This window comes from Ammospiza caudacuta, chromosome 2 (assembly GCF_027887145.1).
Source record: "Ammospiza caudacuta isolate bAmmCau1 chromosome 2, bAmmCau1.pri, whole genome shotgun sequence".
Lineage (NCBI taxonomy): Eukaryota > Metazoa > Chordata > Aves > Passeriformes > Passerellidae > Ammospiza > Ammospiza caudacuta.
In genome coordinates, this window is record NC_080594.1 from 92,826,941 (window position 1) to 92,852,560 (window position 25,620).

A 25,620-nucleotide genomic window follows, 5' to 3' on the forward strand; every position below is an offset into this window, starting at 1 on the left:
CATACCAGTCACCGCCCGACCGGGCCGATACAGGGGCGCTGAGGCTGAAACTTCGCCCCGGGCCGGCAGGAAAAGAAGGGCCGGGAAGAGCTACGGCTGCGGCCGCCCCGCGGCTAATGGGCGGCGGCGGAAGCGCCCCGATACCGCGGCTGGAAATTCCCCGGCGGCAGCGGCCCCACAGTCCCGGCCCGTGGCAGCCCCAAGGCGAATCCCGGCGCACCCCTGCCCGCTCCGGGGCACTTCCCCCGGCCCGGCCCCGAACAGAGCGCGTTCCCCCCCATCCCCGGGTCTTTCAGCATTCGCCAGTACTTCTCCCGGGCGCTTTGGCTCCCAGCGGGGCAGCGTCTCCGGGAGCGCCGGGTCTCACGGGGATGGAACGGGAAGGAGGCGTCAGGGCGCCCCTGCCGGGCAGGGCCCCCTTTGCCCCGCCCCGCGGTCCCGGAGCGGTCCTCCCGCAGAGGGGAGGGAGCCACCCAGGCTGTCCCTGCCCGTCCTTCCTGCGCTGGGGCGGGGGAGCAGCGGCCCTCCCGGCGGGCGAGGGGGAGCCCGGAGAGCTCCTCCCGCGCGATCCCGGCAGCGGCAGCGGCAGGAAGGGCAGGGCGGGGGCGGGGGCTGTGCCTGTGCCGGGGGGGGCGGTTCGCGGAGGAGGGGCCGCCGCCGCCGCCGCCGGGCGCAGCAGGCAGAGGGAAGGCAGGGAGCGGAGCTGCCGTTGCCGCCGCCGAGGGCCGGGGCCTTGGACGCGTCCGGCGAAGAGCGCAGGAGGAGAAGGAAAGGGAAGCGGGGGGAGCCAGCCGGCCCCTCTCGGAGGACGCGGCCCGCATCCGCCCAGGGAAGGGCAGAGGGAAGCGGAGGGGGAGCGAGCGGGCGCCGCCGCCGAGGAGACAAAGAAGCGGAGCCCGCCTGGGCTGGGAGCCTCCCCGCCGCCGCCGCCGCCCGCCCCGCTCCGCTCCCCGCCGGCCGGCCGGAGGTGAGCGCGGCCGCGGGCGGGACGGGGATGGGGCCGGGGCGGGGGCTGGGGCCCGCCGCAAACTTGTGGCGGCCGCGGGGGACGACGCGGGGAAGGGGCGTCGGGAGCGGGGGAAAGGCGGGTGTCACCTGTGCGGCCGAGGCTCCGCGGCCGCTCCGCGCAGGAGGGGCCGGTACCTGCCGGGGGCGGCACGGGGGGCCCGGAGCGGGAGGAGTGTTCGTTGTGCCACGTCCAGTTGCGGGGGGGGCTCGGGGGCGGCTCCTCCTCATCCTCCCGAGTTGCTGCTCGTGTGCGTGTGGCAGCCGCTGCTTTGTGCCGCCCGGCCGGGGGGCAGCGCCGGGCCGGGACGCCACCCCCCCGCACCCCTTGCGGGGCTCCGGTGAATGGAGGCGGCGTATCCGGCGGCCGCGGGGCAGCGCCGGGGGAAGGCGGGCAGCGCCTCCCGGCCGGAGAGTGGCGCAACCCGAAAGTTTCCCGGGCGGGAGCGGGAGCGCCGCCGCCCCGCACGGGGACCGGCGGGCGGGCACACCGGGCTGCGGCGGGGACATCGCTCTCGGTCCGCTCCGTCACCGACTTTCGACCTCAGTAGGGCTGAGACCGGGGATTTTCTCAAGGAGCGCGGTGCGCTGTGGCCTCGGTCGATGCCGGTGTAGGTAAAGGACATAAAGGTAAAATTGCGTCTCACGTAACGAGTGTTCAGTGAAGCGCATCCCTGCGTGTTTTGGCAAGAAAATTACTGAAGTTTATAAGTTTTCTCTCCCTGTTTTTAATTAAAAATGTGCCCAGGATAACAGCTACCCCTTGCTGACAGGGTAGGCACTTTGGCCTATCTAAGATCAGGTTGCCAGATCGGGATTCAGGTTTGTAGTTCAGGTCTGACCTGCAGCTGGCTGATCATGAAGGCTCTCGGCTCTAGTTCCTATGTTTTTAAACAGTGAATGTGGTTCTCTGTGTGCATCAGGGTTATTCCGTGAATTCTGTGCAGTATTTCACTCGGAACTATCATGTTTTTGTAAAACAAAGAGAAATCTTTTGTTGTTTTAAAAGTTGTATGGTGACTGAAAGTCGGCAAGAATTTAAAGCATTCTTCAGCTTGAAAAGTGTTTCCTCCCATGAAGCTTTTTTGTTTCTGAGGAACATACTGCTGCTGTTACAGCAGCTTAACGTGGGAGAATTAGACTTTTCTTTCATGAAATGTGCTAGTGGCCTTTGTAAAAACAAATTTTTATGGCCTAACCACGCGTGGTTTGTATCATTGGGAGTTTGGACTGGTAACTTAATATGGAGGAATTTGAAAGGACTCACTGGGTAGGAGATTATGAAGAATTTCTGTTTGAAAGTACTTTTTTTGCCATTGCTTTTTAGGAATCTGAAGGAGTCAGCACCACATAGATGATGTCAATGGTATTATGTTTTCATTTGTAGGATTATAATTTCTGATGTAATGTTGTCTCTTTTCTGAAATATTGATTTCACAACTCTGGAAATCGAAAGCCTCTGTCTCACCCAAGTGTTTAAGAAGTTAAGCAGATCGCTTTGTCTTTGTAACTGACTTTCTTCTTGTGACTTTGACAGAAGATGTCACTTTTGGGAACAGTGAATAAATGTAGCAAGAGAAGGCACCTGTACCATGAAGATCAAGGCTGTAATTAGCAAATATTTTTATATAGGCCATGAAACAGATACAGATTCATTATAATGTTAGCTCTTATTGCTGTTGTTCTGTCGGTGCAACATTAGCTGTTGCATTTGCCTCCTGCTTCTACCAGATTACATTTCCAATTACTTTTGTGAAAAAAAAATTATACACAAAATCTCTTTTGCAATATTTTTCCAAAACTAACAGAGTTAGCCCGTGATAGTCTGAATCATCCTTTTTACTACATCTTGGCTGCTGAACATATGATAAATTCAGAACTTCAGCCTTTGCCTTGTTGCATTACAGAAATGGAACTTACCTCCCCTTCCTCTCTTTTCTTCTCTATTTTCCTGGCTAGCTGTCTGAAAGCTTAAGGGAAGGTGTTTGCTCTCTTCCGTGTCACCTCACATCTTCTGTTAGCTAAAGAGGGACAAGGTCAGCAGTGTCTGCTTCTTTTCCAGCCTTTGTTTTGTTTTGGTTTTTTGTGGTTTTTTTTTTTTTTTGGTTTTTTTTTTTTTTTTTTGGTTTTTTTTTTTTGTTTGTTTGTTTTTTTTGGTTTTTTTTGTGCCTTGTGTTGCTTGTGGTATGTTAATCCTTTGCAGTGCTCATGGCTTTCCTCGGTAGAAACTATAACAGTGATGACTTGAAAAGTGATACCCACATAGCTCTGTTTGCTGGTCCTGGTCTTGAGCAGCAGCAAAACTACCCAGAGTATCTGCGTTTTTCATGCTCCTTGAGCATAAAAGCTGCTTCCAGACTCATGGAGACAGGTGCTGTATCAATTTACTTGCAGAAAATCAAAACCAAGGCATCTTTGAATGTAAAGCATAGGTTGTAAAAAAAAAAATCTTTTCTGTTTGTATTGAGGGACTGATGGTTTCCAAGCTGTGGGTATTCCCAAACCCTACTCCCACGGTGTTCTGAGGAAGGGGGATTGCTGATGTGGATTTATTAGAGGTGTTTGAGGGAGTTTGAAAACTGAAAGCAGGCACTGCTGGGTTGGGGTTAATTCAGTCAGCCCAGGGTGAGGTGCTGGTCGCTGGACACCCTGTTCCCCCAAAGTAGGTCATCTGGCATGTGGAAAAGGCAGAGAGTTGAGGCTGTCTGCAGGAAAGCTGCTTTCTGCTTCTCATCAAATAATGAACTTAAAGGTGGTACACTTTGTCCTTGTGTTTACTAGGTATACAGAAATGTTGTAGAACAGTAGTTTCCAGGGAGTGAAAATCAGGAATTCTTGCTAGTTCCTGAAGTGAACGATGTTTAGAGAGCTGGAATGGTGCTTGCAGCGGGGGAAATAGCATTGTTTTGTTATCCTGAGGTGAAGAAGTGGGGCCTGCACTAATCACTAATCATTTCACCTGTGCACCATTGTCCAGTCTTTACTACATGAGATCCTGCTACACCTTTTGAGAAATGACTTTTCTGTTTGTTTTGCTTTGCAGATTTCTGCATGTTGGCCCAGGAATCCAAAACTCATTTCTGTTTTAGGTAGTTCCAATTTAATTTTTTCCTGCAAATTAATTAGGCCCATTAGTTTTCTCATAATAATGTAGTCAACGGTGTTCTGCCCAATTAAACTGTTGCTCTGTTTGGTAGTGTGTAAAGTAATTCTTCAAAATGGTAAGTTTTTGTTGTTTTGCTTTTTTTTTTCCTTAAAGCAATCTTTTTTCCCCATCATAAGAATTCTTAATTGTTTCATAAATGCTAATGACATGAGTGAGTTGAAGGTGCATTGCAATATGGAATATATATTTTTATATTCAGTTAAGTATATGTGACACAGCAAATCAATTTGTTTCTCGCTATTGATAAAGGGAGTTTATAGTTTAAACCCAACATAAATAATAACTTTGAGGTGGCCTGACAGTGTACATTTTTAAGCTTTCATAGAGTATTGCGAATTTTAAGAATTGAGGTGCAGAGGAGTAAATCTTGATTAGAGAATAGCCACCCATTGCATTTTAAATTACTGCAGCTATACACAAAACCCTGGTGTGAAGTAAAGTTTTAGGAATACTCATGCTATGAAAACCATTTGTTAGAGTGGAAGCTCAGGCATGCTGGTATAGCCTGTATTTGTTCACAATTCTAAAAACAAACTTTGTGGCTTAGAGGCTTTTTCGTGCTGTAGGTTTGCTATGCTGGTTTTGTCCTGATCTCATTAGCCAGTATTAATATGGTGATGTGTAACTACTGTTGATTATTTGCTGGGGCAGAAAATGTGGTGAACAAGGGACATTTGGCAGATCCCTGAATTCTCAAAAGTGTTGATTCTCTCTTACAGTTGTGACAAAATGCAGGTGGAGAATAAAATGCTATATGGGTGTCTTTTTACCTCCCCAGTTTTCCTCAACTCGTATCAGTTACTGTATGCAGAGTACACACAACCATAGAAACAGGTGTGAAAACAGGTAGTGAGATAAACCACAGATAGAATATAGCAGAAATTTTATTAGACAAAAAATGGTCATCTTTTACAGAATCAGGTAGCAACTTTTCTTAGGCAGTCTCCTTTTTAAATATTTTTTAAAAATTAATTGCATTAAATACAAACTTTGTTTCAAATAAGATCTTTTATCAGAAAAAGAAATACAGTTAGGGGAGCCTCTTGTGTTTCAGCAGTTGTGCTATTTGGATAGGTGGGGCGTTAATAACCAATAATAAATGAGCAAGCCTTCAGTTTATTACTTTTTTGATAGGAAGGCAGATTTTAGCCTTCTGAGGTGTTTGAAGTTTCTGTATTCCAGAAATGATCATAGTATTTATGAGGGCCTTAATACAGAGAAGCGACATGAGTGTGAAAGCAGGTCCTGAAGTTTATGGAGAAGCTGGAGGCTGTGGATGCTCTTCCTGATGCAGTCCTCCGAGTCTGGGTCACGTCCTCTTAGAGTGTGAGAAGCTGCTTTTAGCTGAGTGCTGACTCTTGCCTGTCTTTCCCTGTGGGTTACGCTGGGTCAGCTCTGTGCAAGTGCAGAGGAGCCGTCAGACACTGCAGGAGAACGGGAAGAGGGTTAACAAAGGCAGGTGCTTTTCGCTCATGCTGGGGTGGATTATTGATTCTGCTGGCAGTGCATCATTTAAAAAGTATGTGTTCTTTTTTTTAAGAAAATAGAAGCAAGCTCTTGGAAAAAAATTGTCAATTTTGCTTTGGATTCAACTATATTGTTCTTATTTATATTATTTTCAAGAAGTCATTTAACACTGTCTTGCAACCTTTCCTTCAAAATAAGATTAGATCCTTGCAAGGCTGGGAAGGTTTAGAAAGAAATAGTGGTATTCATTAAGCACATAAACTATAAATGAAGTATAGTAGGATTTTCTAATTCATCCTTGTCAAATTTACGTTGGCTGAAATGATGCTATTTATATACCAATTAAGTATTAGTTAACTATATAGTAAAATAAAACCTTTAATTCCTTCAGTCTTTTCATAGGTTTGGGAGAGAAGAGGAACACCATGTCCTGTTAAAACTTAATCTGTATATGGAGAGTTAAACTGTTTTAAATTTTTCAAAGCATTTTGGACTAATAAACGTTTCAGGTAACAGTAATAAGTAAAGCCTCCTGTTTAGCAAAACCTGGCACTGATACCAAAGCAGAGTCCCAAGCATTGATCATCCTGACCCTCTTGGCTTTGATGCAGTAAGAACACCCTCAGCATACCATGGCTGCAAGGTTTTTCCATCCTGTTATTACAATAGCAGTGTATCCATCACACTTGTTTTCTCCCACATCCGTTGTGTGTAGGACTTGCTCCCAGTGCCATCCTGGGCCACTGCTGTTTCAGGGGAGCTGACTTCTTAGTTGACATCCTAATGATGTTTAGGATGACGACAAGGAAAGTATTTTTCAACCTTTTAGTGCAGAAAGAGAGATACGTGGCTCTGTGATATGCTCTCGGGCTGAATTTTGATAGCTGTCATGACAACAAATGACACGTTCATTTCCCTGAATGGATGGTGTCCTTCCAGACACACACTGAGTAATATCAAATTTGACAGGTCTTGAATGATGGCATGTCAAAGATTCTGGATTCTACCACAGGAGACTTGGGCTGCTGCAAATGCACATTGCCACCTGGCTCAGCAAAACTTTAGGCTTTTTCAAGATTTGAGTTCAGGGTTTTTTTAGTTTGTTTTTACAAGTATCCTTTGAGCTTTCATTTTAAATAATCTAATATTGGTTGAAAATTTAGTTGGTAATTTTGGATTGAAAATTTGTTTGCTAAATACTAGAAGAGAAAAAAAGGTAGTTGGACCTCATCCAGTTGCTTTAAAGATGCCTGTGTTTTAAATGCCTTCAGTATTTTCAAAAATTTCAGCAAAACTAGAATGATAGGTTTTGAGTGTTTGCTAGATGGGAAACAAGCACTCTGTTTACTGATATTTTTCATTTTGTGTTAGTGCTGAACTAACAGAGCCAGTGATGGTACAAACACTGTAGATTGCAGGGCCAGGAGCTGACACCTGTATAGATGGTCTACAAACAGGGCCAGCCTGGCACAGATGGCTTAATTGGTTTATTTATAGGCTTGGCTGATGTTTATTTGTAAGGTTGCAGTCTCAGTTGACCAGGTGTTTCTGGTTTAACTGGACTGAAGAAGTCTTGAAAGTTGGGTAAAACCATATAAATGCTGATTTTTGTGTGTTTTGTATTGGAATGTTAAGCTGGATTACGGTCTGTCAGTATCTAGTGCTCTGGTAACTGACTCAAATGACCTGCAAACAGCAGTTTTTCATGTGTGGTGGTGTATTTGTTTATTTATAGTTATGAATTACTTTTGTTAGCAATACTGTCTGGCTATTCCTGTAATATAAGTGAAATGATAACTGGTACTATTTTGGTGTTGGGAAGAAGGTACCATGTTTGTATCTTTAATTAGTCCTTCCTACCAGAACTTGGAATTCTGTGTGTGTAGCAATTTTGGAAATGTAAGTGAAGACATAGAATTTTTCCCAGTGAGTATTAATATTTTGTAAAAATCCCTGCTATTTTTTCAGCTTTGTGGTTTTAATTAAGAATGTTTTTGTTCCAGTCATAAAATAAGTTGGTTATGGTATATCTTGTTTAATTGTGCTTTCCTTTAATCATTGCATGTTGAATGCAAAAAGTGTAGGTGGCTTTTATAGGTATAAACACAGGTATTTTTACATCAAAAAAAGAGTGAAGCCATTTAGAGTATAAACATCCTGAGCCTTACCTTTCCCGTCTTTCTGAAAAAAGATGAAAAGAAAAAGTGATGATCAATCTCCTTCCTTTACATTTTCAGGTCTGTTGGCAGTCTTTCTGCTAGGGCTGCAGGGATAATATAGAAATAATTATATTGTGGACTATTCATAAATTCACACTGTTTTGAATTCCATTTAATTCAAATAGAGAAAGAAATTAATGCTAATATCCCAAATAATGCCATAATAAAGGATCTGCCTTCCACTTGACACTAAAGGACTTATGTTCCGTTACATCAAAAGACCTAAATCATTTTGAGCATTCAATATTAAAATTCTAGTTCATGAATATTAGAAATTTAATCAGATACCTCAGTGAGGACAGTGTGAATTGTGTTGAGTTTAAACACTGGTAATCACAAAGCTTGTGTTTAGTACAAGTATCAAAATATGACACATCATTTTTATGAGCTTTGAGGCTCTTAAGGGATGCATGGGGAATCATAATGAACTGAAATGTTATAGACTTCCTATGGCAGAAAACTGTTAAAGTCTGGATAATGCCATTACTGGGACAACGTTTGTCTTCCTCCGTTAGTCTCATCTTATAATACTCGTGGTTGTATTCCTCTAGGATCTTTTCTGGTTTTGCTGACAGGAGATTCTGGATGTTTATTTTATTCAGGTATTTCTTTCACCACTCTGGAAGACACCGTGTCAAAGCTTTGCCAAACTTTCCTTCCTTGTTTTGTATCCCAGCTTTTGTCTCCGTTGTTGTGGCCCTGTAAAAATGCAAGCTCGGGCTCAGTACCACGAGTGGTCCTATTGGAGTGAACATCTCTTATTTACAAAACACGAAGCTGAGCCATGTGCACATCTCCTCCAAGACAAGAACCACTGTTACACTGCAGGTCAATTCTTTCTTAGTTACACATTCTTTACTTGTCACAACATGTATATTGAATTATAGAACTTCTGCTGTAGTGTCACACAGCCAGCTTATTTTTAGAGACAGATTTTTGCCTATGCATTGTGTATGACGTGACTTTTCCAGCAGTCCCATAAAGTCAGTGTGACTCCTAGTAGTTTAGGATTGTTTAATGAACAGTAATACTGAGCTGTTGTAGAACAGGTGTGGATCAGGCAGTGCTTGATATAATACCTGCTTAAGTTGATGGAAAAGGAAATTACACCTTCAGGGAAGAAACAAGGAATTAGTCTGTTTTGTGTTTTATTTAAAAATGTGGAAACCTAGAATTTAAAATAGAAAACCAAAATTAATGAAAACAGGAAAAAAAATGAGAAAGGCTCTTGAATGCATTGAGGGTTGTAATTCCTGTTGTGGAGGAACCCAGGTTTGAAAATAAGTATATTAATGCAGATCATGGAAATGCATAACTTTTAAAATGCTTTGCCCCCCCCCATGTTTTAACTGTATTAGATTGTTTAATGGTGCAGCTAGACCTGATTTCAATGTTCAGTTATAAAAGTCTTTTCAGCTTGCCCTTGTGATTTGTCTGTTATGTTCTTTGGTTTTTTTTCCTTCTTTCCAGATAGATAATTTTAGTGGTTAAGTAGCTGGTCATTTAGATTCCTTTGAGTTAATATAAGTGATATACTTGTGGTTAAAAGAAGATACCATACATAACTGCAATCTGAATTAATGGCCATTGACTTACTCTTCTCCAGCAATGGCATACATACCATTACTGAGTGTACATAGCATTTGAAGCAGCTTGGTATTTAGTAGATTATACTGTGCTTGCTATGCAGGTAGTAAAATTTTAAATGCTTCATTCTTCAAAAGTAGCAAGAATCTGATGTCAGTGAGTCACGAATGCAGGTGAGTCAAGGTGGAGTTGTGCTAGAGAGGAGGTCATTTTTCCAGTGCTGCTCCCTGGTCAGCTCTGTATGCCTGCTGCTCACCTGACTGGGAGCAGCCCTTGGCTCTTGTTCCTGTGCCATTTTCCTGCCACAGGCTTTTTTGAATGTGAGGGGTGTGCCTAGTTTGCAGGATGTTATGCCTGATGTTAAGCAGCTGGATTTCAGTGAATTTTTAAATTGTTGTTCTAAAATTATGGCACCTACTAGATATTAGGAGGACCCCCACAAAACCCAACAACAATGAAAACTCCAAACCTTAATGTTAATGCTTGCACCTGGTATTGATATAATTCATAGTTTTGACAGTTGTGTACATGAACCTTTAGATTTTCTTAGGGAAGGGCCATTTTATTTTATGATTCTGTAAATACTTAATTCAAGAAAATCTTTGATTTAGTTGGTGCACACCTTGACTATTGTGCCGTCCAAACTGACGGTGATCATCTGTGTCTTTGCTTTGTCAATCTCTTCCCTCTACCTTTTCCATTGCACAGTATTTTGTAGATAATTAGGATTGGGAATAGCCTTGATTACGGACGTGTTTTTGGGTTGTCAGTAATCCATTCATATGGCAGAGATATTTAAGCAAAGAAAAAACAATATTGGATAAAAGTAGAAAAAAAACGTAATCTGTCTAGCATGATTGCACACATTTGGGAATGAGTAAGATTTGACTGGAACATTGTCGTTACATGATGTGCAGAAGTAGAGTTGATGAACTTTCTGAAATGAGGATACACTTGAACCCTTGCTTACAATATTTCTGTAGAATTGATTTTAACGTCCTTCTTCTATGGATATATTCTGGAATTAGGGGTTAGGGTTTTGGGGTGAGCTCCCACATGGGTCAGTCAATATGTGTCTTTCCTTAAATAAGAAGAAACATTTTTAGATTGAGAAATGTAATAAATGTTCTGTATTGTTTTTCTAGAATTTTCAGTGGCATTGATTTGAAGTACTGTAAATTTATGGAAAGCTAAAATGACAGTGTGTAACTGTTTTGCAGAGAAATCTGTTTTCCTGCAGCTGCTGTGTGCGATATGTTGTCTTGCATTACACAGCCCTTTGCTCTAATACCTCTTTCAAAGCATCCAAATCTGCCTCCTTAGCCCGTCTCCCTTCTGCTCCCTTTGCAGTCCCGGGCAGCACCAGTCTGCCCCAGAAAGCCACATCCTGTGGTTAATGCACTCTTTGCAAGCAGCACAGGGCTGTCAGGTAGCTGAATGGCGTCCAGCTGCTGCGTTATGAAGCCCTTTGTCTAACGATCTGCTGTTAAAGTTCCCGTGGAGGCTATTACTCATGTATTCTTCATGCCGGAAGAGCCTTTCCATTAAATTAACAGCTGTGAATAGGATCTGGATGAAGATATTTTTGTTAATGTTTTGTTGGCTCTCTATTCTAGCTAAATATGTAGTTGCACACAGTCATGGAAATAAGGTTGTCTGATTGCTTATATCTGCTCAGGGTAGGAGAAAGTGTAGGGTGCTTTACAGGTTATTCTGCAGAATATCATAGTCTTATTTGCTACCTTCATATGGATATGCTTGCAACTTGGTATTTGAGAATGATTAATTAAATCTGAACTTAATGTGGTCCAAATTGGCATAGGATTTACCAGTATGAACTGTCTTTGGGCTAAGATGAATTGTATAAAAATGACACTGGACTTTCCTTCACTATACATCCTCCTCCTGCTTGTCTATTCTTTGTAGTGTGGGAGAGCTGCTGTAGAGGGAATTGTGTGATGGGATTCAGCACTGGATCTCAGTGTCACAGAGTGTTGGGGGAATGGTAGAAGCAATATTATTTCTTTTTTTTTTTAGTGTTTTCCAATACCTGCATATTCTCTTTTTTTGTAATATTTCTTCAGAACATTGCTGTTCTGAAAAATCTGTGTTGTTCTGTACTGGAAGGAAATGTAGCCTGGGGTTTTTAGCTTGTAGATGTGCTGTAATATACTTACTGACAGTTGCCCATTCTGAGGACTTTATATGCAACAGTGATCTGAAACTTACAAATTTTAAGGGCAGGTAAAGGAAAGAGAGTTGGAAATAGAAATTTTGAGTTCAGGAAGGGTTAGACAAAGGATGTATGATTCACAGTTAGTAGCCTTAAGTGTGTATGAAGGTTTAAAAAATTTTCATGTGGGCATACTTCTAAGATTGTTTTTTAAAGTAATTGTTTTGTGCTTATCAGCTTTTGCTGCAAAGTGGACATTATACAGGTTGCTGAGTCATTGACCCTTGTAACCAACAATTTGTATGTCTTCACCTTGTGTAGCTTCATACCAAGAAGCAGTAGAAATGTGATTTTTATATAAAATCACTAGGTGAATATACTTGTTCACAAAGGAAAGACTTAAATTTTTCTCCAGTATGTCTAATTTTTTATCATTATGTATGGACTTACAGAATGTGCTCAGCTGAGATTGATCACTGGTGTGTGAAATGACCAAATTATAACAATGGAGGGTTTTTTGAGGTTGGGTAATATATTTTCATATGTAGCTTCCAGCAATGACTTTAATACACTGAAGGCCACACTTTCAATGCTTCTGTTATTGAAATGTAGTGCTCTGATCGTTTTTCTGCTGAGCTTCAATTTAGAACTTCATCTGGAAAACATCCAAGGAAAAAAGCATCAAAGCAAAATAATAATTGTCTCGAAATGCAGGAAGATCTTCAAGTATAGAATTACAATAAGTAGCAAGAGCTTGAAAAAGTGCACTGGACACCTTAAAGGCTAAATCTGTAAGTAAGAAAGAAAAAGACTGGCATGTACCTTGATGTTGTAATAGTTTGCTAATCTTCCATACAGGAAGTAAACTACTGCATTCTTACTGTTTATAGCTTTGTTTCTCATCTTGACTCTTTTGGCTTTGCTTTGCCTAAAGTATTGTTACCACTTTACTGATAGATCCTCAAGAAGTATATTGCCACTTGCAGAGCCCTGAATTGGTCCTCTGCTGCACTTCAAAGCCACCAGGTGAACTCTTCCACATGTTTAATCAACTGAGTTATGATACTCAAGCCACTTATGAATGTGTTTAGTTAACTTTTCTGAGGTTTGGATTTGTAAAGAAAAGCACTTACAGGAAGAAGAAAATGATGATTAAAAGGAGTGTATGCACAGTTGAGAATTGGTTCTGATCTTCAGTTTTTTAGGTGTGCCAGTGTGAGAACAGTTTCTCTAGTTCTTCTGTCAGTGTAGTAATAGCTGTGGGAGGATAGTGGTGTGTGTGAGGCTTCAGTAGCTGACAGCTTTTTAGTTTCCTACAACTACAATTAAAAGTACCATAGAAGTTAAATTTCACACTGCTTTTATTGGAAGAATGATTAAAGAAGAAATGTAATCTGTATTATCCAGGAACACCTCTATGTATCATACTGAAGTCATTCAGATTTTCATTTCTTTACAGTAGGTCTGGACCCGTCAAACACAGATTTTGGTGGTTCTTGAATTGTTCTGGCAGCATCAGCAGATGGTTTCAATGCCATTTGAAGAATATATGGAAAGTTCTGTAAAGTGCAGATTTTCTAGGGTTTTGTTTGGTTTTACTATGCTTTGCAGTGAATATTAAAATGTTCAGGAAATTTAGCATACTTTATTTGTCTGCTGGGCACAGTAAAATTTTGCTGTAGCATGTGGAAACCACTTTTCATCCCACCCACAAGCTCAGTGTACCTGAAAAACCCAGTTATTGACTGTGGAATGTGTTGGGGAGAGATCTGCTCTTCAGCCTAAATCTTAGCAGACATGGGGATTTTCTTCACCTTTTGTATTACAGAGGACTCTTCTGCTTGCTTTAGTTTCTGCATTGACTTTTCAGCTCAGCCCACACATTTTTCTTGCTTTTCTAGGAATAGCTTCCCTAGATGGCAACACCAGTGGCTGGCAGCTCTGTGCTTGTTCTGCCTGGGGAAAAAGCCCTGGCTTTCTCAAAGCCCACTGCCTCTAGCAGCAGTGAGCTGATACACTCATCCTTGGGAGATGTATGTGGTAGTCTTGTCTCTGCATGGCTGAAACCCTCATCAGCTGCAGCAGCTGAAAGGATCCTGGTCTGGGATGAACTTGGTGGATTAGTGTAGTGGAAGAGTGTCTGCTAGGTTACATATCCCAGTCAATGCTGCCATGAGTTGTGTTAGGTGCTTGCAAATGTACTCTTCCCAGATTTGGTCAAAATGCTCTTGATTTTCTTCTTTATTCATAGAAATGAATAAAGTAGAATTATTCTGGTAGGTCTGGATTGCATTCTGATAGAACTCTAGTAGAATCACCTGTATTTCCTTGGCATTTTTTCCCAAGTCACCTTGGCTTACTTGGATAAATAGCACACATTCACTGTCTCCAAAACAGGCATTTCTATGGAATATGCACATGGGAAGTTTGTTGCAGATTATAGCATCCACCCCCCTGGAGTGAGATTATTTTCTTGATTTCTGTGCGTGTTTGAAAACTTAGTATCGTGCCTAAAGCAAGTCATGTCAACAGTTACCACTTGCTGGTAATTTTCATTTTAGGGGTAAAAAGATGGGTGTTAGGATAACTTAGTTTCAAGATGCAATATGAGGTTTAAAGAGAGGAAGGGTGTGTGCCTGCAAAAAGGGGAATGATTCTCTGTTTCTCTGTATCTGTGATCACATCCTTGGAAGAAAAAAGCAAGGAGCAAAGTTGTTGTGGTCGTGTAATGTTACTGAATTTCAGTTTGCTAGTCTGAGTTTTCTTTCTCAGAAAAGAAAGATCATTTAATCAGAGATGGCAAATAGTGAAAATTAGACAGCCCTGAAAAGTAGAAATGATAGTAGAGGGATAAATTAGTTGATTTCTACCTAGAGCACAGGATTTGCTCATTTTGGCAACAGCAAGATATTTAGTTCAGCTCCGCCAATTTTTTGGAAATCTCGCTCTAATTTGCTGAGCTTTGTGACTGTGTGATTATTTCAGCCAGCAGGAGAGCCTTACTTCTTTTGTCAGTTGTTGGGGTTTTTTTTTTTTTTTTTTTTTTTTTTTTTTTTTTTTTTTTTTTTTTTAATGTGTTTCCTAACTCTCTGGGGTTTTGTTTGGGAGGTTTTTGGGGTTTTTTTGAATTTTACTTTATCATGTGCACCATTAAACATTTTATGTAGAAATGAGAGGTAATTATTTCTTCTTCAGTTGGTTCACACTGGAATAGCCATAAAACCCTTGATCCTGTTTCTCCACTGTTCTGCAGCTTGTAAATCATTTACTTTGTTCTCCAAGTGCAATGTGTTTGTATAAATCTACTATTGATGTTGACGTATCATTTCTACTTCACTCTCACTTAAGGCAAGTGTAAATAACTTTACAGAGTTGCAAAACAGTAGGGAAATAAGCCTCCTCAAGCGAAGGCATCAGATTTATTTTCTGGGGCAAATGAAGAGATTCTTTGAAGCCTGATCAAAGCCCAGGCTCTCCAGTTGTGCGTAGTATAAACCTGGTGTAGTATTTGAGCAGAATTTGGTGGCTTCAGGAGTTTTGGGTTTGGTTGTTTTTTTTTTTTTTTTTTTTTTTTTTTTTTTTTTTTTTTTTTTTGTTATTGGGGCTTTATATCTCTGGAACCCATATTCAACATATTTCTGGAAATGACAAGTGTACTGCCATATGGCGTACCAGATTTCAAACCACTCTGAGGTGCATGTGTGATTTTTAGAGTGCCTGGAAGAAATGAATGAAAACCACATTCTCAATTTTATCTGTTGCTGAGCTCTGTAGGCAGAGGAATGGGAAGGCTTTGAAGTAAATTCTGCTGGAGGGATTGTGTTCTTATTTCTGAGCCACCATCCTAATGCAGCAAGGTGTAGATATAATTTATGTTTTAAAATATGCACTAATTTCAGCAGGGTTGTCAGTTTATGTGCTGCTGTGCTATTCTGGGAGGTGGTAAGAAATACTGAGCATCTTTTTGCTACTGGCAACTGTTACCATTTTCAATTCTTCATTTCCAACCCTTTTTTGTGCCTAAACCTATTTTTTCAGACTTTAATGCCTGAACTTAATTCTTAAGTATTGTTGAACTGTTACATTTCTGTATATGCCCTGCTTCCTTAAAAGGTTCTGTATTGATTATACTCTTGAGTAGATTTCTTAAGTTTTTGTGGGTTAGTAAAAGCTGAGGAAGCATTACTAAAGGTATTTGTATCAGGGTTATTTTTCATTCTGGAGACTTTATGTAAACTTTTTAAATGCAGAAAAGATGTTTGGGGAAGTTGTGTCAGGTTTTGGTAATAAGAAGCATCTCCTCTTTGCCGAGGGCAAGCTATTAAGGTAGTTCCTTATGATCAGTTGTGTGATCAGCTTACACAGTTCTGTGAATTTTCTTCAGAATCAGAGACAATTAATTTTGAAGTTTTTTTAATGTAGAAAGGGGGGATGTAATGTAGTTGTGAGATAGCTAATTTGAATGATTAATATTTTGCCACGATAGTTGCTTAGCTGGTAAAATTTGGTAAAATTAATTCTTTCTTGCTCTAAGAATAACTGAATGTTCACAGGGGAAATCATGTTATGCTACTTAATAATTTCCTCTAGATTTTTCTTTTAAAAAAAATGTACCTTGATACAATAATTGTTCATGACCACTTCCAACACACAGCCTCATGCTCTTTGATTTGTGTGAAACCCTAAGGCTTTTCATAAAATTCTGAGTTTTCTCCATGTTAAGTCATCTCCATGATTCGATTTAACTTGCTGTGTGCCAGTTATTGCTGTTTCTGACATTGAATGATAGAGTATGTTGTGTGTTCCAGTTTTGAAAAAAAAATGATGGCAAAGGAATGATGTTGCAGGTATGTGAAGCTGCAGTTTTACAGGTGTTAATAATTACGAACATCTCTGATGTTCTCAGATGCACGGGTGAAAAATGTTTTCCTTCTTCCTAGAAAATCCTGATTGTTAGGTCTGTTTTATTTAAGAAATCAGTTTGCTGAGGTTGGCTGTTCTGATGAGTTGAAAAGCAGGAAGCTGTGGTTCTTGCCAGTGGCATCAGGAGGGCCAGGAGCTGCCCTTGGGATCTGTGTGTGTGCAATCCTGCTCTGGGCCTTGGGACAGCCCTCCCTGGTAGGAGTCACAGAGTGGGGGTTCTTAAAGCTGGGAGCATGTCCTCTTGGGTGACAGTGGGCAGCTGTTGGAAAATTCCTGTAGTTTTCAAGGAGGAGAAAACTATATACCTTCTTTCTTTCTGAATGGTTTTGGTTTTTTTCCCCCCTGGTGTGCGATAGATTGTCGAATTATCTTCCTCTTTTTGACATGGTGGCTTTCTTAATAATTTAAGCAAACTTTCTTAAAAATTTAAGCAAACTTTTTAATACAAAATTATAGTTTATGTTTGTATTCCACTTAAAGACTTCTGGAGTAGAGAGATCCCCACAATAGTAATAAGTCACTGTTCTTTACTTTTGGCATTCTGTGAAACCATATGTAGCACCAAGTATATTTTCAGTAAAAAATTTTTCTTTGAAATCAAGAATTTGGAACTTTTGAAATGCAATTTCTGTTTGTCTTGGTAGGAATAAAATAAAGGACATTTTAGAGTTTTTAACTTCACCTGCTTTATGCACAAACAATTTTGAAACATAAGGTTTTGTGTCAGAATTGCCATCCATATAGAAACTGGTTTTGGAATGGTTTAAGAGGGGTGTTAGTACACTGTGAATTTGTTAGATAGTCCTCTTTCTTTACACATTTGTTTCAAAACTCTTCTTCCAGCTTTTCTAGAAATTCTTTGTATATTCATATATTTAAGAAAATCTAGGTAAGAAACACTTGGGAAAAATCACAAAATGGAACTCGTAATCTGTCATTTGAAGAATCCCTGTATGCTGAACTTTTGGTCATGTGTCTCTGACTTGAACCAGAATTAGCAGCAAACAGCTCCTCAGTTCTTCCCTTTCTGAAAGACTGACTTGAATTTGTTAGCATTTTGTTTTAGCTTTCAGAATTGGACTTTAAACTGTCAAATACAAAACCCTAGCTAAAACCTTTTGGTGTAATGGTCACTGCAGGTGATATGTGTTTCCTTTATTACGTATAAATGTTCTTGAATGTATTATCTCAGAAATTTCAGTGCATCAAAACCAGTGTTTGTTCTGAGGATATTACCAGCCAACCTTCATTTTCTATCAAATTGTTCTGAATACTGTAATAATTGGTAGTTGTTTGTCACCAGGTCAAGTTAAAATTAAGCTCTGCATAGGTCTTCTGTGTTAATTTTTCCTTCCCTGTCTGTGAAGGGATTTGCTAATTGCTTAAAACCTTTGTTCATCTCTTTCAGTGTCCCTCTAACATTTTGGCTGTTCTTGTCTTGTTTCTTCATCTTCTTTTTCACTGCTTGACCTTCTCATGTGAGTTATCTTTACTAGTCACTTACTAAAAGACTATATCTGCTATCCATGTTATTGTGTTGAAAACACCAGCAAAGAGCAATTCTGAAATAAAATTGTGATTGCTTGCCCATCCAAGTTTTATTGCTTGGTAGCTATAGCAGGTAATGGCACTAAGGAAGATATGATAGCATGTGTTAGCAATCAAAATGTAGCCCTGGTAGATTTGTAATCTCGTTTACGTCTTGGTACTGTTTGGAGAAGCTCTGTAGACCTGAAGCAGAATTCTTGCTGCCCTTAGGCCATCAATTTGCACATACTTCTGGTTCTGCAAATTTTCTTTGAAATGATAGATGTGTGTGGTTGGCTTGTTTTGTTTTGGGTTGGGTTTTTTAGTGAAGAATTGTTTCATAACATTTAGTGGTAATTAGCCTGAGTCAGTCATTTGAGATGGGGGGAGGAGAAATCCTGCCATGCTGAGAATAACAGAAATCTTGTGACTCTGATTTTGAGGACCCCATGATCTCATTCCATTTTTTGGTAAAGCTTTTGTATAGGTACACAAGATGCCATTCAAAGTTTGTGGATGTGTGTGTGTATCAGTCTAATGGCTTATTCTTTGACGTTATAAATTTGACTGATAAACATGTGCCAATAAATTTGCAAAGCTGGTGCTCAAGTCAGGATTATCTACTCTTCTGCTCACCAGTGTAAGTTGTCTTCAAGTAGCAGGTCCACACAGTCCTCCTGCCTCTCTGCTCCAGGGAGATAGGAGCAGATAGTAAAGAGAAGGTTTTTGTCTGTAGGGACATTGAAAGGCTGGACAAAGAAACAGTACCCTCCTCCTTTGAGGTGATTCTTCCTTCAAGCTTTATTCAAACAGGAGGCATTTTTGCCACGTGACAGTTTTGAGTTTGGTTCTCAGACCCCAAGTGCTCATTTTGAAGCTCCCATCAGGTTGTATTCTGCAGAGAAGAGGAGTCATGTTTCTGTGCTGAGGCCAGCCAGCTTTTTTAGGTGGCAAAGCTAAAACTGGCTTCTGAAACACAAGCTAAGCAAAGTGTGTAATATTTATCCTTACAGTTGATAATTGGGCACTGTCTACTGCAAAAATTTGTTACATGGGTGTAGAAACCCATGCTAGAAATTTTGGTTGATATGTCCTCTGTAGGGTTGCTTTTTTTTCTGTTCTGTTGCCTTTGTATCTCACAAAGTAAGATAGTAATATGTCTTTAATAAAAATAAATTGCCCTGACTTGCTTTGTTTTGGATATTTTTGAAATGTTGAATATTGATTGACTCTTTTTGAGCTCATTAACGCCTGTCATCAGCAGGAAATATAAGAATTCTGATAGAAAGAAGTTTGCACATGTAAAGTTATTACAAGCTGGTAAAATACAAGGTGAGAATAATTTTTTTTTGCAAAGGAATGAATGAATGGTGTACCCCATTTATGGTGTCAGAACCAGTACTAGATGATGCATCATGCTTTTTATCCTTGATATTGTATTGTCATGGTAGGTTTATTTCTGATTCCTGGAACATCACCAAAATTTTGAGTCCTGTTCACGCAGCATGTCTGTTCCTGGGTTGATTTTTTTGAATTTTATTTTTTTGTTTGCCACCACATGTCAAACGTGCTAAGAACTTGAAGCTTGTTGTACTGCTTTCTTAAGGTACCTAGTGCTTCTAAAATTTCAGTAGCTGTAATTTGAGCACTTGATATGTTCACAGTCTGTAGGTAGGTTCTAGTTTTGAAAAGACTAAATTTTTACTGGGAACTCTTACTTCATATTTGTCAGGAAGAAAACACTTGTGGCATTTTGATATTGCTGATTTAAATGAAAGGTTGTTATAACTAGTTTTTTGGAGAAAAATTGTGTGCATGCTTTAGCAATTAATAGTGGGTTTTTGAGACTGTTGCTCTTAGGGTTCATGTCATAGACTTTGTATTCAGAAGCATGTGGGATGGTTGTGCTCTTTTGCAGTTTGAGATGTGTAACGTCCCTAAAGGATCTGTTCTTGTTATAGAATTCATATTTGCCATCATAATCTACTGAAAGGAATGGTAAATTACAAAGAAAGCCAATATAATTAAAATAATGCAGAAAGGAGAGGAAATTGTTCTGCCTCCTTTTAAATTAACCAGGAATTTTGAAATTATTTAAATATACCAGTGCAATCTAGTGTTTTCAGATCTTTATTAGTTTGAAAAAACTCAGCGATGATACTCTTAGCTTAATTTTTAGGCCAAGATGTTCAGATTGAAGCCAGAATCTTCCTATTTCTGTTAGTGAAGCTTCTGTTCCTGCAGGTTGATAAAGCCTATTTAAAGTGTATGCAGAAAACCCCATGGAAATGCACCAGAGAAAACCATGTGATTGAGAAATATGCATGAAAAAATGCCTCTGCCTTTTGTTTCCTTTTGTCACAGAAAGGAAAATAAACCAAACCCCAACCTCATGTTATTGTCTTTTAATCTGCTCTGCACTGAGGAGGCTCTGGCCTAGATCTTCGCATTTTAATTGTGGAATTGGAGTACCAACCTTGAAATTACTTAATTACCCTCCCTCCCCCCATCAGCATCCTCTCTGTCTGGAATTTATCTGTTTCTCAGGTTGTCAATAGGCATGTAAAGAACAAAATTTAATAAAACTGTAACTAGAATTGTTTAATGAAATGTCTGATGTATTTAGAAGTCTGTTCTTTGAGTCTTTCTTTACTAGAAACAAAGTGTTTGGCCTATGTGTTTGAAAGTGGACAGCATATGTTTTCTTGGCTTTTGTTTTTTAGCAACAGATCATATGTTTAAATGGCAGCATGACATTTTGATTTCTAACCTGCAAGAGGAAGATGATTTAGTCAGGTTAGCTATTGAGAAAGAGCTATTCAACAAGGCTCTTCAGAGAGAGCTTTGACTGTTGTGACTGCCTACTACAAATGAGGGATTTTTTTGTTTTCTTTTGTTTTTTGGTTCCCAAAAGAAAGAACAGACTTCGACATCTATAAATATTTGGGTAGTTGGATGAGCTTGGGAAATACTGTGTGGAGAGAGGGACATTATTGTTATATATCCATAAATAAACTGCACTGAAGTTGTGAAGTATTCAGAGCTTCTGAAAGTTGTCTAAATTTATGAAATATTTAGCAATGATAATTTTGAAAATCCAGATAGGGTAAGAGCTAATTTTTAAAATTTTCATCATCTTTTCAGTACCCTTTAGAGTGGTCAGGTTTTGCTTTGACCTCCCCTCCCTGTTTTCCATCATGAAGTAACCCTGTGTCAAGGGTTCCTTACCCAGGAAATCTTTAAAAAACAACAGACAAAATAAAATAAACCCTAACAAACAAGAAAATGAGAACTGGGACACCATTGAAGTAAATGTTGAATTCAGCTGGTGGTTGTTGTTATGGTTGACATATGTTTTGAGCATTGGGACCAGGACCAATTTCTCTGCCACAAGCAGAAGGAACAGTTGTTTGAGAACTATGAAATAGCAACTGGCTTCTTCAAGGGATGGTGGGAAGAAGAGGCATTTCCCAAGTGTTACTGAAATGCCTGGCAGAGAAAGGTAGCTCTGAATTTTCTTTCTTGTAAATGAAATTTTATTAAGCTGTGATTGCCATCTATGTCATACTATAAAGATGGTTGAAAAATGTGCTGATTCTCATTTCATTCAGTTTATTGTCATACCGTATGGGATTTAAATGAGACCTAATGGAGTAGTAATTGGATTTGATTGGATTTGCAGTGCCTGTGTGACATGAAGGAGGATTCATGGTACTGTGCTCAGTCTGTTGTTGAGAGCAAATGCAAAAATTAAATCTCATACAAAACTGGAAACAAATAGATTGATTGAATATACCCTTAAAAAAAAAAAAAAAGGAAGTTGAGGAAAATTGTAGCTAAAGATTTTTGTTCTAGGCTTTGTCAAATTGCTTCTGACAGGCTGATTGACTGCATGATTCAGTTGGGAGATATTTTCAATTAACTGTATATTTACATATATATATATTTATAAACTGTATATTTTCAGTATATTAACTGTATATTATATGTATATAAAGTTAGGTTATTATTAGTTTAGAAGTTTAGTTAAAATTATTGTGTCTGATATTCTGTTATGCTTTAACAGCAGAAAACATATGGGTTGCTGATCTGAATTTGGTTCAAACTGGTAATAGCCAAAATTGCTGCCTTGCAAAGAGATGTCTATGAATACCTCTGAAAGCAATTTTGAGACTAAGTGCCCTAAGAAAATGTGGCTGCTCTTCATTGGTATTGCTTTTGAATTAAGGCTGTCTTGAGTTCTGGAGTGCAACCCTGCATTTGTGTATTAGATATTTCTTTGAATTTCTTTTTGAATTAGCTCTATACTCTAGGATATAGCAGATTTTGACCAAGATAGTTTCTTGTTTTCAGATTTTTCTGAGTATTGCTAATGACTGTATTCAGGGGAAAAAACCAAACGGAAACAAAAAATACCCACCTCTAATTGTGTGAGTTTTGGTGAAGAAGCACAGGCGTGGAATATACAGTCCTAAATATATCCACATTAATAATTAATGCTTTCCTTTCTCCCGAATTCTGTGCTGTCTTGATACCAGAAGCACTTGCAATATATATATATAGTGAATTATATCCTTACCACTGAAAATGTTCTGGACAGATCAGTTCAAGAAACTTTGTCTAAACCAGTCTCCTATTTTTGATCATCATACTTGTATTTAAAGGTTTATTCATCTCTTCATAATAGAGATAAGGCTTTCTAGGTAGAATGCATTTACTAATCAGCATATATTGCTTCAGTTATTTGGCACACGTAGTTTTTTTCTTTTGTTTCATAGCAGTCTCTTGAATAGCTTCATTTAAAAAACAGGTGAACTTACATTTTAATATGCCTGCAAAGAAAGAAAAAAATCCTCATTATTTCTTAGTTGAATTAAAATACTATTTCCCTTTCTCCTTGATCCTTATCTGTTTTAAAACAACAAATAAACAGAATGCTGATGCAGGGTTAGTAAATAGAATCTGGCACATAACTGGGCAGTAGTACATACTTCCAAAGAAAAAGGGAAATCAGAAGTTAAAATGATTTAAGTAAAGCAGCAAGAAGTCATACTCTTAAGTTAAAACACCGTTTGTCAAAAAGAGGGAGAATATTATTTTCTTCTATGTGGACTTCAGGTAAATTTATTTTTTTGTTCTGAGATGTTATACTACTGCTGTTAATGTTTTGTTGGAAAAAGAAGTTTTGGAAAAACCAAAATGGTAGTTGAGGATGGAGAGATAAGCAGAAATCTTTGTTATTACTTGAGTCAATATGTCTTTTTTCAAAGAAGTGGGCCTGGAAGCTATTATCTTGGGGGCAAATTTGGACAAGGTAATTGGCTTTGACCTTTTGCCAGATGTCTAACAGTTCCTTTCCCCCTCTCCCTTGCATCCAGATAAATGTCATGCCTTTAGGTTTTTGTTCCCTTGTTCTGGTTTCAAGAGTGGAGCTGCTTATGTAGCTAATCTGCGCTTAAAATTATTTCCACTTCTAACCCCAGTAGGACTCTCTTTTGGGGTATTCAGACAGCATTGACATAATTGGATTTCTGCCCAGATACTGTATTTAGATAGCTTTGGAGATGTCATTAATTTGACAGCTGCCATAGGAAATCTTTGTTTTGACTATTGTTACAGGGCCTGCAATGTTTCTACTGCATTTTCATTTGTAGTCTGCCACTGAACTGCTGTGATTAAAATGAGTAGAATAAGACACCATCAAATGTATACAAGACATGAAAGGGGAAAAAATCAGTGCTAAAAACTTCAGAAGGTAGGCTGTTGCCAAATTTTATTTGGGTATGATGAGATTCTGGAATACCTAGTTATCTTCCAAACACCAGTAACAGCACAGCCTGCGGCTAGAGCTGCTGTGTGCTGTGATGGAACCAAAGCTGCATTAACACTTCTCTTGTTGCCAGTCTAAAGCAAAGTTTCTGTGTGGTTCAGGCAAAAACTGCTTCACCTGCTTTTCTGATGGTTAACTTGGAAGAAAAACCAGGTTTTTCGGGGGAATGTGTTCTTTGGAAATGGAGGTCCAAGCAACTTGGCCATTATTTCCAAAAGGCAACATGAATCTAAGGATCTTTGTTCTGCATGATGAACGTGGCGATTTTGGGGACTGCTGTCCTGCCATGTTCAAAGAGAATGGCCACTGTACCACCTACCAGGCTGTATAGGTGGCAAAACCACTTCGAAGTTCCATGTGTTTGTCTCCAGTTCCCTTTGGCTCTTAGATGTGAACCTCTAGTTTGGTAGTTTTGTACTTGAACCTTATGCAGGTTATTGCAACTTGAACTTTGTTGTTTTTCATCAGTTACATCATCAGAGGACACTCAGAAAAACTTAAAATCTGAAATACCAGTTTTTCCCAACCTTTGATATACAAATGAACTGTGGCAAAAATACCTTGCTCCTCCCAAACAAGATAATTTTTGTCCAAGCATTACTGAGTACTAAAACCAGATATTGTTTGAGCCTATTCTGGTGTCAGTAAGGGATTTTTTGTTGAGTGGTCTCCCCCACCTCAGCTTTACTATTGCACGCATTCTAGTTTAGTGTCTGATTACGTGGATTCTTCAGCCCTGTGCTTTTTGGCATTGTAAATGAAATACTAAGTTTCAGTAAGCAGTAGTTTTCTGCTCTTCTTGATGGTGGTGGTTTAGAGAGGTTTCTTCAACTTGCTCCCTGTGCTGAAGTTGTCATAGATTTCTTCACCTGAGGGCCAGGGAGCCTGGGCTTCTTTCTGCTGTCCTGTCCAAGAGAAGTGGCTCGTTCATGCTGTCAGTACTTCAGATGCAGTTTGCCTTTGCAGAATAGGGCAGAACTTGCAAAATCTTCAGTGTCAGGTACTTTGCTTGGACAAAAATGCCTAGAGCATCCTTGTTCTTGGCGGCTGAGCATCTGGAGGAAGGATAAAACAGAGATACCTTCAGCAAAAAGGCTCAGGTGTGGGGAATGATGGCTGTTGCTGATGGCAGCTTTTGCTGGGGAGTGCCCAAGCCATGCCTTGTTCTGTCGGCATAAATTAACCACTTGCCACCTTGCAGTTTGAGTTATCAAGAAGTTTCTGACAGTGGTTTCCTTGAAGACATTAGTCACAATCTGCTCTGTGCATTTCCTCTAGTTCTCTCTATCTGCCTGGTGGCTTCAAAGTCAGACACTGACCTTGACCCTATCCCTCTTAAAATCACCATTGCCATATATTTTAGCACCAAAACAGTAGTGGTAGTATTCTTTTAAATTCAGACAGTGCTGTGTTCAATGTACACATAGGGAAAATTTTCTTCAGACTAAGAAAGAATGAATAATTTACCAGAATAGAAACTCTAATAAGGATTTCAGTCAGCCTTTAACTTGAATTGCCAGAAGGCTAAGTCTGCCTTACTTGACCCTCTGTGGCCCCTGGTACAGTCCATTTTCTGTTCCATCTCACCCCAAAGCAAATCATCTCAAACTGTGTAACTGTGAGATTTATTTGCTTATTTCAAGTGTTTGTCATCTTAGCCATGAGTGGTAACCAGTTGTGTCTGCTTAGTGTTTCTCTGATACTGAGTTAATGTCACATTCTC

At 39.8% G+C, this 25,620-nt stretch overlaps 1 protein-coding gene across 2 annotated transcripts in view; it reads left to right on the forward strand.

Annotated features, from left to right (window-relative positions):
- The first annotated feature begins 689 nt into the window (after nucleotides 1-689).
- Nucleotides 690-25,620, forward strand: part of NCK2 (NCK adaptor protein 2) — an 86,260-nt gene continuing 61,329 nt past the window's right edge. For both annotated transcript variants that reach the window (XM_058824893.1, XM_058824894.1), the window contains exon 1: nucleotides 690-967. The gene's annotated coding sequence lies outside the window, so the exon portion shown is untranslated. The remainder of the gene's footprint in view (nucleotides 968-25,620) is intronic.